Genomic DNA, 12,121 nt, shown 5'->3' on the forward strand with positions numbered 1-12,121 from the left:
ATAAGGTTTTAAAAACAGTGCTTTGAAATGGTTCCATCACTGCAGTATTCAATTTTTAATCTTATTCATCAATAAAGCAAATTATTCCATTCAAATTTGTCTATTAAAATGTCACTATCCCTAGTGACATTTAGAACAGTAATTCTTCTAAATGCCAATGAACCTGCGGAACTTCTAAACTTTAGCAAAATTGGTCAAAACTAATAAAATTATTTATTTCAAAGATTTTAATTAGAAAATTCTGTTTCCAAATGTTTAAAATTTGCAGTAATGAAAACTATCGGTAACAGAGACTCTCACATGGCTTTTGGCAACAAAGTCATGATAATGAAGCATATTTGTGTATTGTTTTCAAAGGTTATCATCATGAAATGTATTTTGGCAGGACATTTTTCTGATAATAAATCAATCCAATGTTATTTATTTGTATTTATTATTTCCTGTTTGATAGTGCATGTATATAATTTTTAAATGTATCTATACATACTGTGAGATCCATAATTAAAAACTTGGACATCTAGGTCTATTCCATCCAAATCATTCACCATTGCAGAAAAGAGGAATGATTTAATGGTAAACCATGTATGGAGAGAGATTACATTCTGAAAATACTTCAAGATAAAGAATGTTTATTCAATTTTTTGCCCTTGGTTTAATGTACACATAATGGGTGGGGCAAAAGTAGGTTTACAGTTGTGAATTTATTCTTATTAATTACTAGAGGCCCGGTGCACAAAATTCATGGGGGTGGGGGGCGGATTGGATCCCTCAGCCCGGCATGCACCCTCTCCAATCCAGGACCCCTCAGGGGATGTCCGACTGCCAGGACCCCTCTCCAATCCGGGACCCCTCAGGGAACCCCTCAGGGGATGTCCGACTGCCGGTTTATTGGCTTAACCGGCAGTCGGACATCACTCTCGCAATCCGGCACCGCTGGCTCTAACCGCTTGCCTGCCTCCTGGCTTGATCACCGCCTAACCGCTCCCCTGCTGGCCTGATGGCCCCCAACTGCCCTCCCCTGCCAGCCTGATGACCCCCAACTGCAGTCCCCTGCAGGCCTCATGGCCTCTAACTGCCTCTCCCTTGGCCCCCACCACCGTGGCTTTGTCTGGAAGAATTCAGACGGTCAGGAGATGTCCAGTCTCCCAGTCTAATTAGCATATTACCCTTTTATTTGTATAGATTGTATTATTTCCATACTAACCACTTGGTCTGGGGGGTGATTAAAGCTGTTAGATGGCAACAAGAGAGAGCAAGGCACATTTTACTAAATTGATGTTCTACCAAACCCACCCAAGAGTACAGCATCTTTTTCTTTTAATCTTCACTGGAGGACATGAATAGAGAGGAAAGGAGGGGCAGGGGAGAAGAGAGAAAGAGCAATGGGTTGTTTTCCTTATGCTCCTTGACCGGGGATCAAACTGCAACTCAGGTATGTGCCCTGACCAGGAATTGAACCTACAACCTTTCAGTGCATGGGATGACACTCAACTGACTGAGTCCCTCTGGCCGGGCAAAAGTAAGTCTTTCTTCTAAAGAAACAAACTTCCCTATGTTAGTTTCAAGGATTTGCTCTAGTTTTCTGCTCACTAAGGGGACTTAACCATTGTTTTTGTTGAATTTTAATGAATTATGAAACTGTTCACATTATTTGCAACCAAATAACTTCCAGCATTTAACTGAAGGAATTAGAAGCTAGATTTACATGGAAAAATGGTGGGTCATAAATTTATTTCCAGTCCTGAAAAGAGAGTCAGTTAGAGCCAAAATATGTGATCTAGAACTAGTGAAAAAGAAAACAGAGCAATTTACCACTCAGCAAAGTAGCCAAAATCCCTGGCTCATTCATCACTTACTTGCTCATGAACTCTTTTTATTTTAAATTTATTTTTCAATTAAAGTTGACATACAGTAATATATTAGTTTCGGGTCACCTCAAAAGTCTAGTACTCATCTGACATCATACATAGTTATTACAGTACTAGGAGCCCAGCGAGTGAAATTGCGTGGCCCCTCCCACCTACCCGCTGCCCTGTCTTGACACCCGAACCTCTCCACACAGAGCTCCAGTGCACCTGGCCCAGCCCCCGACCCCTCTCCTCTGGCCTGCTCTGGCCCCTTCAAGCCCCATCCTCAGTCCCTCAAGTGGCCTCGGGCTGGTCCAGCCTTCTCCAGGCGCCTCCCTGCTTCAGCCCTGTCTCCGTCTCCATCTCCCCATCATGGCACCAGCGGAGAGCGTGGAAGCCTCCCCACTGCTGTGCTGTGCTCCTTCCCCTGGCAGTTGGGCAGCGGGGCGCTCTGAGTGCAAGCGGTGGGTGGTGAAGGAGTGGTGAGGGGGGTGCGCTACAGGCTCTCACCCCTGCCCTCCTGGGCACAGGATGGTCCCACCTCCTCTGGGCGCCTCTCAGCTTCCATCCCATTTCTAGAGCAACGCCCCGCTGTAGACGCGCAGGCAGCCTCCTGTGATAGGTCATTAGCATATTAGCTCTTTATTTTTATGATTACTGACTATATTCCTTATGTTGTACTCTATGCATCCCAGGCTAGTTGATTCTCCAGGGTTTGGGGAACCACTGCAGTCACAAAGCTATTCCCCTGATAGCTAACTTAGTTTTTAGTCATTCTGAAAATCTACTCTTTTTAACTTTGAGTCCTATCTTGACCTCTGTAATCTCACACAAAAATTAAAACATAAATAAACAGAATAAAATGTCAAAACCTCATCTATTTTCTAAAGTCATTCTACAAATAAGACCACAGGCTCAGAGGGCTCAAAGGCAACAATATGTCCAGAAACTTCCATAACACAATAGGACAACACAATGACATATTCAATTCTCTTGATTGTACAAATATACATTTATTGAAGCCCTATTATTTCCACATATTGTGCTATACAGAGGGAATAAAATGGCCAGTAATACAGAGTTGATCTCTGCCGTCATGGAGTTTAAAGACCAGAGGAGAGGACAAGCTGGCAATTACAACAGAGAATGCTAAGCAGTACTATACCATGTGGCCTTTTTTAAAAAATATATATATATTTTTTTATTGATTTCAGAGAGGCATGGAGAGGGAGAGAGAGATGGAAACATCAATGATGAGAAGGAATCGTTGATTGGCTGCCTCCTGCATGCCCCATACTAGGGATCGGGCCAGCAATCCGGGTATGTGCCCTGACCAGGAATCGAACCATAACCTCCTGGTCCATAGGTCAATGCTCAACCACTGAGCCATGTTAGCCGGGCCCATGTGGCCTTTTAACACATATATTTGCAGTTTCATATCCACCAAATTTTCTCTTCTTCCATAATCAAAACGAACGTTTAGGTTAGCAATAAAGAACCTTTTCTTCTGCCAAGGCCACTTGGATATTTATAACATCGTTTGCGGGCCATTCAAAATTATCAACTTTAAAATTACCCTGCTATATTTGGGCAAACATTTAATTAACTCATCCCTAATGCCTTGGCAGGGCCAGACCAAATGATTTTGCTGGCCTTATAAGGCCACAGGCCAGACGTTTTCCACCCCTGGTTTAGATGCAGTTCCTCTCAGAGAAACAAATTACTTTAGAGGTGATTTTAAATTCCTTAACACATTTTTACACATATTGGTTGCTTCGTCACAACTTACATCCTGAAAATTCGTTTGAAAACATACAACTCTCTCAGGACTCTGGAGACAGAGAACAAGATACATCTGAGAGCAGAGAACCAAAAATATAAACATAGTACCATCCCTGATTTGTACTCCTATTAGCCTATAGAAAAATTATATTGTAAGCTGGTATTACTTGTGAGAAATCTTTGAAAGGACAAGAGAAGCGTGGTTAATCTTCCAAGCCCCTTTTTCTATGTGCACCGAGTGCTTAAGATATCCAGGGAAGTAAGAGATGTTCAGTCTGGAAAAAGATGAAGACATGCTATCACATCATTCCATTACAGCAGGGTTAGTACTACCTGAGTGGAGGTACCTGCGTAGCATAATGAGAACCAAAATAATGGCATTTCTCCCACCAACAGAAAGAGCTGGGGAAGGTTTCACAGAGGTGGCATGAAGGCCCTGAGTGAAGACGGGTGATCAGGTCCAGAGGTAGGATGGAAGAAAACATCCAGGTAGTAGTCAGCTTTACTGTTACTTCCTCTTTATAAGATATCACCTTCCCAGAGCTGCTGACCATCAGGACCTCTCAGGAGGTATAAGGAGTTATCTGAGCTCACAATGTAATGATGGCAACCTGCTACCTAGGGAAAGACTCCTCCATTCAAGCTGGGATGCAGGAGGGAAGTCCTCCCAGAGAATATGAATTAGGTGGAGCCCCACATGTTCCGTTTACCAAGGCTGATATTAATCAGCTCTGAACAACTGAGGAGGAAACTAGTCCATTGTTCAGCAGGAAAGAGCTAAATGATAGCAATCGGTGTGAACAATAGTGGTATTAAGAGAAGTGAACTTGGCAAAGGTACTTAAGCTGTACTTCATTTGAAGATTACAAAGCTCTCCTTCCACTAAGAAGGGAAGGAGAAGGTAATTTTTTTTGTCTTGAATGACAGGACCCTGGCTTGGGAAAGAAAGTGAGTTGCCTCATTTGGAAAGGAAACCTAAGCTTCAAGCCAATTCTTCTCCTAAAATCTCAACAGGAGCCAATGCAGTGCACATTCTATTCCATTAAACTAACATTTGTGATGTTTACAGACTGGGATTCACCAGAAAGTCTACCCAAACGTGACCCCAAGTACTTGCGAAAGGGCTTTTCTTTCACATATATTTGCCGTTTCATACCCACCCAATCTTCTCTTCTTCCATCATCAAAACAAATGTTCAGAGCAGAGAACAAGGAGATGCTTCTTAGGTTTGCAAGACTAGCCCTGATCATTTATCACTTCAGCTGTGTGAGCTTAAGGACTACGTGAGACTCTCCCGGACTAGGAAAGGAAGCTAGTGGTGTGTACTTTATAGGGTTTCTGAAAGGTAAAGTACCTCAAATTCTTAGCACAGGGCTGGCACTAATGAAAACATAAAATAAGCCAAACATAATATGTTTCTATCACACCGTCTTCCTGGCCAGGGGTACCGCAGGCTTATGATCTACAAAAAGATACCCTTCGGCAGTTGGGCTTCTCTCAGAAAAGCCTCTTCCAAGGGACCATCTTCCCACCAATAACATATCTGCGCATCTCAAGATATCCGGAGGCCTTATTTTCTCCTTACGATGGATGCTGGGGTCCCTCAAGAGGAGAGTGTTCAAAAGAGAAAAAATCTTAGGTTGCATAGTGTTCCTTTTACTCAAAGGCTGCATGGCGAAGCCCCCTAAGACTTCCAGAACAGTTTTTCTTTCTCCTGTAGAGTAGTCTCTGGCGGTTCACATTCCAAAATGGTGGTGGCTGCTTTCCACAGAAATGTTCAGGAGGGCAGCTGCTTTGGAGGTAGGTCCCCAGGCCTCCTCTGCATTCTACATGCACAGACAGACTCCAGAGGGCTCTGTGGCTGCCAGGGGCCTCCGCTAGCGGTTAGAGGTAGGTGGTCCAGTGCGGCATGCTGCTCAGCCTCTCAGCCCCAAAGCCTGGTTGGGGCTGTGGTTTTAAAAGAGCCCCTCAACAGATGCTCTATGTAATAACTACAAGACAATAAAAACTGGAGTTAATACTGTCTCTTCACAATGCTTAAGCATATTAATTTCTTAAGTAAAAAAAATACCCGATGCTGGGTTTTTGTGTGTGCTTTCTTAATGCTGTGTAAGACATTCACCAAAAAGCTGCCATTCTCAAAAGCTGAAAGCTGAAGCAACAGGTATTGCCCATGCAGTCAACAGGCTTAAGAAGCACATGCAGATGCATTTGAAATTAACAGCCACGGTACAAACCGAATACACTTTGGAAATGTACTTAAGAAACAGGCTAATCTGGCAACCTAGGTACATTAGCATGTATACCTTACAAATTCTAAACGCGGGCTTAGTTCTGCTAGGATCCTTATTTCCAGGTACAGGGCTATTTATCATTTAAGAGCAAATACCAGGGACTGTCCTTTTTACTGTTGTCTCCATCATTAGGAGGGAGAGTGAGAGTTTTAAGCCAGGAGTGCATCAACTGCATTCTAAGAATACTTTACTTTTTTGAAGGTAAAAACAAACAATTTCCTATTATATCTTCCTGTTTCCTATTATATCTTTCTCCTAAACTATCATCATGTATTATAGTAAAGATTCTGAGGAGTTCTGAAATAAAGAAAATTATTCAGTGACCGAAAAGAACTCAGAAGAAACAGCCTCTTGGTTTCAGCTCTAGTTTTCATTTTGATCTCCTATTAGTGGCTGCCTGGAATGACCCTTAAAGCGTAACCAGATGAAATGTTATCCTTAATGAGCAATCCTAGCTGGCAGATTTGTGGACCACTGCTGGGCCATTAAACAGTTTTTGGCAAATGTTGTCATAGGATAAAAGGCTTTAGCCAGTTCCATTTTCATACCTCGCTTCTGGTACTTCAGAGCTAAGTACAGGAGGAAGGGGAAGGGGGGAAATGTTAAAATGCAAGGAAAGTTAAGTCCCTATCAACTTGACTCTCTAACCACCCATTTTTTCCATCAAAATTCTGGACATTTAAATGAATGGGTCCAGCACGAGCGATGATTTGAACATCTATTCTGCAAGTGTGAGAATGTAAAGAGTGACAAATATCCTCTTCTTCCAGTCCACAGTTTATTTAAAAGATGGGTGACATCTCACAGGAATAAGGGACAAGTACATCAATGTCTCTGGAAGAGCCACCTTCTCTAATGGAAGACAGCCTTCAGGTGCCTTGGCCTGGCATGGTTCCCTCATGAGTCTTTTTAAGAAGAAAAAAATGAACTACCCAAGCTACTTCAAGGATTTGAACTGAACTTACAGTCAATCTTTTCTTAACTGGGTCTTTACCTTTTGGGGTTCATGTCTATTTATGTTATTAAGTATCATTCCTGGAAGAGCTCATCTGATGTGTGCACACAGAACATGTTAAAGTAAAAGCTCGCTCACACAAAATAGTGCAGGCATGTAAAAGGCAGCAAGTCAGCAGGCTCAAGCAAGAAATCTACAAATCTACAAGAAAACCATCGTCTTTCCAGTTCCCTCTCCATCTCCCTGATAAATAGAGATGAATGTGCGTAAGCCACCAGGAGGAGGGAAGCTTGCTTTTAATAAGAAAAGTTAAAAATATTTCAATGGAGCTCACCCAGTTTGTTCCTCTGATATGGTAAATCATATATTCCCACAGTTCCCAGCTGCATGAACAACTGACTGATAAAATCAGTGACATCCTACGAAGAGTTTACAATGGGAAACTGAGTCATTATGTTGAAATTAAACATCATGAAAGAAAACAAATACATTGTTAGGCATGCATTAAGTGTTAAACTTCTCATTCCTTCCCTGCATTGAAATATACTTAAAAGTAAAATCCATGCCCTAGCCAGTTTGGCTTAGTTGATAGAGCGTTGGCATGCAGACTGAAGGGTCCTGGGTTCAATTCCGGTCAAGGGCACATGCCCAGGTTGTGGGCTCGAGCCCAGTAGGGGGAATACAGGAGGGCAGCTAATCAATGATTTTCTGTCATCATCAATGTTTCTATCTCTCTCTCTCTCCCCCTCTCCCTTCTTCTCTGAAATCAATAAAAATAAAACAAATTTTTTTTAATATATTTTATTGATTTCTTACAGAGAGGAAGGGAGAGGGATAGAGAGCTAGAAACATCGATGAGCGAGAAACATCGATCAGCTGCCTCCTGCACATCCCCCACTGGGGATGTGTCCGCAACCCAGGCACATGCCCCCGACCGGAATCGAACCTGGGACCCTCCAGTCTGCAGGCCGACGCTCTATCCACTGAGCCAAACCGGTTTCGGCAAAACAAATTTTTTTAAAAAGGAAAACTCCAAGATGGTTTTAAAAAATATCCTAATTTGTGTATTGACTCTACATTGAAACAAGTAAACCTATCCTAATAAAAAGTATTCTAAAGGCTAAATTGTTACATCTTTAAAATGAACCCAGAAAGCACAGTGAGAAAAATGGTGCATGATTCTCAAATCCTTTCAGTGGTTCTCAACCTTCTGGCCCTTTAAATACAGTTCCTCATGTTGTGACCCAACCATAAAATTATTTTCGTTGCTACTTCATAACTGTAAGGTTGCTACTGTTATGAATCGTAATGTAAATATCTGATATGCTGGATGGTCTTAGGCGACCCCTGTGAAAGGGTCGTTCGACCGCCAAAGGGGTCGCGACCCACAGGTTGAGAACCGCTTTTTTACATGGAAACACACGGTTGACATTTCTGGCTGTTGTGACAAACTTACAAGTCACTGGGCAAACAAAATGGGCAAATAAATCCTCTGGTATGGATTTCACCAACCATTTCCAAAACACCCCAAGATTTTCAAATTTCCCTGTTCTAAGTAGCAACCTGCTTAAGAAACACTATGGTAGTCTTTTTTAGCTTACAGTTCTATGAAGACTGCTGGGCCCAAAGCGAAAACTCAATTAGAAATCAATGAAGTTTGCTTGACTATCACCAAATAAAATTTTCAGCCACAATGAGTCTAGTTTCTTTTCTAGACACCTTCTTCAGCCCTTGAATAGCTTTAATTTTCAAAATAAAATCTGAGCTCCCTTTTCCAGCCTCAGAGAAAGTGAAATGAGAAACAGTAAAAATTTAGAAACCTATTCAACTTGAGGATATTCTTTGGAGTTTGGTTTGTTTCATCTGACTTCCTTCCATTGGGCAATTTGATGGGTAGGAGAGTACATAGAGAATGTTTGCACAAGCTAATCGTAAAAAGTGAACAAAGAATATAAAAGCATAAAGGAGAAAAATTGTAACTTATTCATCACATAAAGCCAACCATAATTAAATGTCCTTTATATTGTTTTGTTTTGCTATGTTGCAATTTTATAAGAAGTTGGCTGCTTTTAATCTGCAAGTACTTTTAAGGGTTCAAATTTATTGAAGTGTGAACTATAACCCAATGGTAAATGCTAGTAAACTCTGATAGTCTTAGAAAATGGCCTGCAAGACGGTATTGTATTTTATCTTGGGCAGCATATTGTCTGAAAAGATTGAAATGGAGACCTCTAAGAAAGTTTCTATTTTGCCATCGGTCTAATTACTTCTTATTGTTTTACATAAGGTTGTTTCAAATGTTTAGGTGCCTGCCTGGGTGGGCCCTAGATGCATTTGAAATCGTAACCCCCGTAAAGTGTTCAGCTAACTGAATGTCTACAGGAACTTGAGAAGGGAAAAGTATCTTGTAAGAATATTTTTTACATCATGCTTTCCGCCTGACTCAAACTATGCACAAACTGTCAGTGTCAAGGTTCACTTCCTGCCACGGTTTGATCTAGCTTGAAGTCACATGGAAAAAAAAAGATTAACAAGCAGATAAAAACCAAGATAAAAAAGGCACAGGAACCTCAAAAGTCATTAAAAAATGTTCATCTTCCAAGTGAGGCCGGAAAAAGGAGAACTTATTGAAGGGAGTTCCTAGCAATAGAAGTGGCATTGCAATTGCTTCAAAGTTGGAAATCTGAGCTGCAGGATGTCCTGGGGGAGCAGAGGGTGGAGCAGGAGCCTCACAGAATACCCTGCGTGCAGCAGGAGCTCAGCATACTCTAGCACAGTGGTTCTCAACCTTCCTAATGCCGCGACCCTTTAATACAGTTCTCCTCATGTTGTGGTGACCCCAACCATAAAATTATTTTCGTTGCTACTTCATAACTGTAATTTTGCTACTGTTATGAATCATAATGTAAATATCAGATATGCAGGATGTATTTTCATTGTTACAAATTGAACATAATTAAAGCATAGTGATTAATCACAAAAACAATTTGTAATTATATATGTGTTTTCCAATGGTCTTTGGCGACCCCTGTGGAAGGGTCGTTCGACCCCCAAAGGGGTCACGACCCACAGGTTGAGATACTTCTGTCACGGCCACAGGTTGAGTGGCCGGGTGCTGTATTTTCTGTGAGACACTTAAACTTGAACAAAATCCTGGTTACGTTTTGATCATTGTTCACTTAAAAAAAATAAATCAATCTTTATTTGGGAGATACTCTCTAAGTCCGTAGGGAAAAGTCTCATGTGCTTTACTCATTAAATAGTTTGTGCTTTTCTTGAGTTACCCACCCTGCATGGTTTCCCCAGCACCACAGTAGGAAAAACCCTGGTGTTTATGGTGAAACCCAACAAGCGTTCTGTGTCAACCAGTGTCACCAAAAGTGCGTGACTTTCCTGCTATCTAAAATCAATTCCACTCTATCATTTTTCTTAAAAGTTTTAAAACTCTGCTCCCCATCTTTCAGTTAGATTTGCAAAAAGGATAAGCTTTTATCACTCTGCAAAGTATATTTATCTGGAACTGCTTATGTTAGACATTTTAAAAACTAGCATCGTATGTGTAGTCTACTCTGCTTACTGATATTACCATCTTTAAGACCAGTCCTAACTACTGACCACTCAGAGGGGTTGATTTTTCAGCAGGAACAGAAAACATGTTTCTGATAATGGTTTTGGTCAAATGCGCATTTAAAAGTCTTCCTATTTTTATTCCTAATAAGAGAATACCATCCAAGAAGCAGATAATTAGTTAGGGTTCTGTCCTACAGTAGGGCAAAAGTAGGTTTACAGTTGAGATCTACAATTGTTCATATGGAAAATAATACAATAATTAATACATAATACAAGAATAAACTTTCGCATATTCACAACTGTAAACCTACTTTTGCTCCACCCTGTATTGGCTCTTCCCATGTACGACTGAGAACACTTATAACCTTATTTGGTGTTAACCAGTGGTTTTTCTCTTGACCTGCTACTAATGTCTGAGGCTATGGGGAAAGACCAAATCTGCTTACACGATGACTTAAAAAGAAATGCAAAGATGTGGTCTGAGTGCTCCTACAGTCACCAGCTGTCCCCTCTGCCCCCACCAGCCCTGACTATGGAAGCTGAGAGCAAACTGACGGAAAAATATTGATGGAGGGAAACTACCCTTGTCTATTTCAGATTAGGAGTCAAGCAATGAAATGCTGACTTTAGATGTTTCCCCACCAGTTTCTCCAATTCTACAGAAGTAAAGAATGAAAACTTTTCTAAGCCAAATGGGTAAAACTACTTACTCATCTATTTACATACTGCTCTCCATCTTGCACTTACAGTGGGGCCTTGACTTACGAGTTTAATTCGTTCTGAGACCGAGCTTGTTAAGGAGCTTGTTAACTCAAATTACTCTGTCAACTCAATGCAAAAAATCAGCCGAGAGACAGCTGGTATCTCAAAAAACTCGTTAGTCAGGACACTTGTAAGTCAAGGCCCCACTGTATATAATTTATTCAACCTTTTTTTCAACTGAATTCCACTTCAGTTCATTTTTTAAATAAATATGAACTAAGTGTCTATTATGTGTCAAGCAAGAAAAAAAGGAGGGGGGAGGGGAGGGGAAAGGGAAGGAGGGGAGAATGATACACAGTAACAACTGTCTTGACTATCTCTTTCCTTGTACACCAATTCCATAGGAATTCTCAACCTTGAAGCAAAAAATATTGAAGGGCTGTGATAGGATACCTATAAGAAGTCTGCAGAGCCCCAGGCTCAGGAATATGCAAACCAAGAATTCTAATCAGATTGAATTATATTTACTACATATGCACTACAGTTTTAAAAATTCATATAAGCCCTAGCTGGTTTGGCTCAGTAGACAGAGCGTCGTCCTGTGGACTGGAGTGTCCCAGGTTTGAGTCCGGTCAAGGGCATATGCCAGAGTTGCAGGCTTGATCCCCAAGAGGCAGCCGATCAATGATTCTCATCATTTATATTTCTCTCTCTTTCCCTTCCTCTCTGAAATAAATAAAAATGTATTTTTGAAATTTCATATAAATACTGTTATGATTTTCAAAAATACATAGTATCCAGAGGTAATATTTAATAACTGGTCGACCATGGGCTTCAAATAATAAAATGGACTTTGACCATCAATAGCCAACATGCATAGACAGTTCCTGCCAGCTGAGTAGCATACCAGTCAATCCAGGTGAAGAGAGACAATTTTTTTCCTATTTTCTTTTTTACTATTAAAGAAATTA

At 41.0% G+C, this 12,121-nt stretch overlaps 1 protein-coding gene and 1 long non-coding RNA gene across 2 annotated transcripts in view; both read right to left on the reverse strand.

Annotated features, from left to right (window-relative positions):
• Positions 1-12,121, reverse strand: part of CTSC (cathepsin C) — a 44,498-nt gene that overhangs the window by 29,859 nt on the left and 2,518 nt on the right. The window lies entirely within an intron of this gene.
• LOC106727701 lies at positions 4,535-7,298 on the reverse strand. Its single transcript, XR_001363931.1, has 2 exons — positions 7,213-7,298; positions 4,535-5,620 (listed from the first exon to the last, which is right to left on the reverse strand). It is a non-coding gene; the product is annotated as an uncharacterized LOC106727701 (long non-coding RNA).

This window comes from Myotis brandtii, unplaced genomic scaffold (genome assembly GCF_000412655.1).
Source record: "Myotis brandtii unplaced genomic scaffold, ASM41265v1 scaffold468, whole genome shotgun sequence".
Lineage (NCBI taxonomy): Eukaryota > Metazoa > Chordata > Mammalia > Chiroptera > Vespertilionidae > Myotis > Myotis brandtii.